Source organism: Diplotaxodon limnothrissa, linkage group LG23 (genome assembly GCF_057381915.1).
Source record: "Diplotaxodon limnothrissa isolate DT_005_m linkage group LG23, D_limnothrissa_male_GT1.1, whole genome shotgun sequence".
NCBI lineage: Eukaryota > Metazoa > Chordata > Actinopteri > Cichliformes > Cichlidae > Diplotaxodon > Diplotaxodon limnothrissa.
In genome coordinates this window covers 16494334-16499454 of record NC_140617.1, presented here as the reverse complement: position 1 = coordinate 16499454, position 5121 = coordinate 16494334, and positions in this window count along the sequence as shown.

Genomic DNA, 5121 nt, shown 5'->3' with positions numbered 1-5121 from the left:
CTCTGGAAGCCAAGGCTAATGTGTACTTACCTGAGCACTCACAGAGGCAGGACCCAGCAGAATACCACAACACCCTGTGGTATAAACATGTCCCAGGCCCAGACAAAATTTATGATCAGCAAGTGCACAGATTAGGACCACAAAAACTAGTCCTACAACACCTGTATGTAACACAGAGTGGCAATGCAGTATGCTCAGTGTTACAGACAGATGCAGTGCAACGCATAAATAAAATGTTGAACCCTCATGTATCTGTTGCATGCAACGACCAAACGCCTTGGTCTGAGTTAGGCACAGTGCTGAGAAATGTAGAAATGGACAGATATGACAAAACAGAGTGTGAGGGCTGGCAAAAAGGCCGTAGAACAGGGTGCATGAGACTCACGCTGTGTTGGCCGGTGACAGCCACACCGGCTACACATTTAGCCACACCAGAGAAGAGAATGTCTATGATAATCTTAACAGAGCTGATGTTTAGATACTTCACTGAATGATATGCAAGTTGAAAATGTGATTTAACAAGTGACTATGCATTGATATAAACATGTGAAATATATTAACAACAGGAGGGAAATGTTAGAAGATTTTCTACATTATACATTATAACCAAATCTCTATAATACAATATAATCAAGTAGGCCTTATATTCTAACCAAGTATGCCTTATATTTTGTGTGTTCATATATTTTCACATAACCAAGCCTATTGTTGAAGAATTACCTAATCAAGTTTATTGTAAAAGAGAACATAATGCATTCCTTACTTAAGTGTCTGAAATGTTTGACAGCATGATATAATGATGCATTCTTTCCTATAATGTCTGTGATGTCAGATAAAGCATGATATACTTCAGTATTTTTATCCCAGTGTGTGAAAGATCAGATAAGCTGATTTAATGTTTAACCTCTTCCCTGACTGATAAAAAGAGGAAGTACTATGTAACCCATTTTTGCCTTATAAATAAAGCAAGTGAGCCTGTGCTCGGAGTGTGTGTCTTCTCAGAGAGACATTCACCCGTGCGCACGTTTTCTAATTACACTCTGAGTCGGTCTGCAGTTGTCTCATTTCTCTTACTTGTGTCTTGAACAAATGTCTACCCCTGACAATAACACAGTACAGATCAAATTGGATAGGCAGCGTTTGAATGCTTTCATGCATCCATTTCTAAACATTTGATGCCAGTTTACAAGCAAATTGCTCTTGTGTTTACCGAGGAATCGTACATTTCTGCTTCATTTGGACCGATCAATCTTGTGTTCTTTTCAGTGTGTTTCTTGCATCGTGTGTGTGCTTAACTTAGTTTCTATGATCCATGAGGGGTTAAACGTGCAAAGAAAAAAAAACAAATAGTTTGGCAAATGATTAGATTCACCCTTATCGGGGATTTATTTTAATTAGGACTAAACTGCTCACGTTTGCCAGTGTGACTGTCTCTTGGTAGCAGTCATGCATTTGTGTTGCCATCAGTTATGGACCAGGTCATGTCAAGTCCTGACATTAAAGCAGGCATGGTTTTATTATTTATTGATATGTAACATTCACAATAGAAGCTTAATGTCTGTATATGTCCTTTTGGCCGCATACGCCGTCAGCGTGGCAGCAGAGGTTGAAAACACCTAAGAAATAAGATAAATTGTTATTTCCATAGCCCTTTTACACACAATGAAACACATAAACATAGAACCACAAAAGACCTGTAACATACCTGAGTGGTGAATTCATTGCGATCTGTCTGTCTAGTGGATTGAGGAATTTCCCTGAGAATCCTGTTGACTGTGCCGAGGATGGTGGTTTTCCGTCTAAGAAGTTTTTGTACAAGTGAAAGCGATGTGAAAAAATTGTCCGTGGTAACATTTCTGCCCTTGTCTAGGAATGGTTCCATCAGCCTCATTACTACATTTTCAGAAAGTCTCTCCCCAGTGGGACGATTGGGGTCCTTGCCAAGATATGGGAAGACATTGCAAATGTACTTGGATTTTAGGTCGCAAGCCTAAAACTTGATCCCAAACTTGTCAGGTTTACTTGCAATATACTGCAGGAAACAGCACTGAGTCTTTGATGGGAAAAGCTGTTCATCAACGGTGATATGTAGACCAGGGTTGTAGCACGTGATGCAGTTGGTGACAAATGATCCCCACACACTGGAAATTGCAGCAAACTTGTCAGTCTTTGCTCGATCACAGCGGGTGGACTTGTCATCAAAGCGTAGGTGTTGCATGATGTTTTGGAAGCGGTTTCGTGCCATAGTTCCAATTATCTGTGGGTTTCCCAGGTTTCCTGACCAGCAGTCATTTACAGATGGAACCCTGTAAACCCCCCGCAAGATCACAATTGCAATAAATGCCATTAGTTCAGGGAGGTCCATGAACCAATGAACATGCTCCGTTTGCTGTGCATGTTGAATAGTCCATTCTTGAATGCTACGAAGCATGTCAAGAGTGATGAAACACAGGAAGCTCTGAAGGCGACTCGAGATACTTCTCCTGGCCTTAGCCGTTGGCTCTCCATCTGCAGCGTACGCTTCTATTGGGGTGAAAGGGAGACAGGTCCCCACATGTTCTTCACGCCACACTGTGCCATCTTTCGCTGTCTCAGTCCCCAAACAAGCTCTCTTTTTCGGTGGAGAAGCAGTCTCCTCATCTGCAGTGTGAACAAATTCAAATTGTGAGCAAAATGGGAAGGTCAAACAAAATCACAAATGCATGCATAGATACTAATTATAATTCCAGTATCTCCTCCTCTGTATCAGAATAATGTCTGAAATATCTTACTTACTAACTACATCCACTTACTTGTTTGAAATGAAAAAGGAAATAACATGAAATGAAACTAACCGGAAGACTGATCAGACAGCTCTGAGTCCGAATCCGGCTGAACTTCTAGGTCTTCTCCATCCGAGTCACAAGGGTCGACTTCCGTCAGGATCATTTCCAAGGCCTGCTGAGTGGTGAGACTTTTAGCAGCTCCCCCACGCCCTCAATCACACACCCCCACTCCCCTCCCTCCAGAATTCCCAGATAACGACCTAATATACATATGAATGACTAGCCAATTTAGCTTCCACTTGGCTGAAGCTAAAGCTTAGCTAAAAGCCTACCAGCCATTTGGCTGCTCTCGGGTTTTATAGGTAGAAAGGTAGAAGCCTGGGGAAGCTAGTGTTAAGAGACAAAAAATTTCTAATTTCATATAATTCACAGACCATATATGTAGGGGTCTGCAGGAAGTAGTTAACACGTCCTAGTGTTAAACAGAATTCTGAATATTTTCTATTATGAATAGCAGAGAGGCTTATTTAGTATGCACCTGTCTGTGCATCGGCCCATGGGATATTTGCAGCTGATGATCTTGCTATTGATTTAACATTTCTGTGCACTAAAAACATATTTATAAATAAATAAAGTTACTTGAGGGAGCAATTCTATCTGCTGCAATTGTCATTCCTGCCTTTGATGGATAAATAGTATGGTAGGAATTCGTGTTAGTCAGCAGTATCATCCACGAGGTTCAGGCCTTTGACAGTGACATCTCTCTAACTCTGATAATAGAGCTCATTTTTAGACCTTTCTGCACCCCCACACCGACATACAGCAATTTGGGAGACGCAAATGTCAACACTTGTTTTCCTGTAGTGTCACAGATGCCTTTGCTTATGGCTGTATCTGCCTCGGCTGGTGTGTGTACACATATGATGCCTGGCATCTGCTTGACTGCTCCGTTTGATTGCTCATTCCTGTGGCACTTTGGAAAATGTTAATGGAGGGCAGCTAATGTCAGATACAGTTCACTGCCATCTGTACGTGACCCACAGTCACCCCAACAGAGCTATCCACAAAAAAAAAGTACAGAAAGACTTACCGAATGGCTTTAAGAAAGTCAAAGAAAGTAAAGAATGAAAACCTCCCTTGTATTGCTTTAATCTGCTTAATTGCGTTTATGTGTACTTGTGTTTATACTTGTGTTTATTTGTCTGTGTATGCGCAGGCTTCACACATTTGTGATTTTGTGATTGAAGCGTGTTCTGTTGTGTAAAGCATTTATATCACTGTGTAAAGAAGGTGTGAAGCAGACAGTAAGGACCATAATGTCCAGTGGCCCGTCCACCACTTTAGATACTGTTGCACTGTTGGGGTTTTCACAGACACACCCACACACACTGCTGTAACTCTGACCTGAGATTGCTGTGTGCTGCTACTCTCATCCTTAGAGGCACTGGACCATACAAGCACACATACTCACACACAGACAAGCTCACACTCACGTACACAATGATTTATGGCCTCCAATATAGTCAATAAGAGCCAGGGCCAAGATGAAGGACTTGGGCAGCAGCTAGCTGGACATACACATAAAAAAGAATCACACACAAACACACATACAAACAAACACACAAAGCAAGCCCACACAGACACAGGTATATACACATACACTGTTGTCCATTAGCTAAATGTACGGTAGGGAGCTGCTTTCCTCTTTGACTCTCTTTATCTCATTCTTGCTTCATGCCATTGTTACTCCCACTGCTCCGTGTGAAAAACTCACAGTCCACATATCCATATACTATACTATACTTTTATCATAACACAAATATAAACAGATATAATATTTTTATATGGACAAATTTGGCATCAGAAATTAGCATTACCCACTTTAGCACTCATCCATTCAATATTCCATCATTTTCAATATGTTTGAGTGATTCTGTGCAAGTCTCCTACTGCTTGTTTCAAATCTCCTCACACCATTTCAGTTTGATTTAAATCAATCGGTAATTGTCATTGAAAGCATGTTAGCGTGTTAACTCAAAGCTCCACTGGGGTAAAACAGTTTCACGTAGAAAATGTATACTGTCATCAGTAAGTCTGTCTGTTCCACTGACATTGCTTTTACAATTAAAAACTTCTATCCGAATTATTTACACAAGAAAAAAAAACTGTCCTTGAAAAGGCTTAGTACTTATTACAGTATATTTCAGTTTGTCTGTGAACAAAGTCATAGTATATAGTATCTGTTCTTTCTCAGGTCTTCTCCTGCTTTGATTTCTTTTTTCTGCTGTCTTTATCATCCCCTATTTGCTTGCTTACTTTGGTTTTCCTAATAAACACAGGAGTATCTGGAAATAAA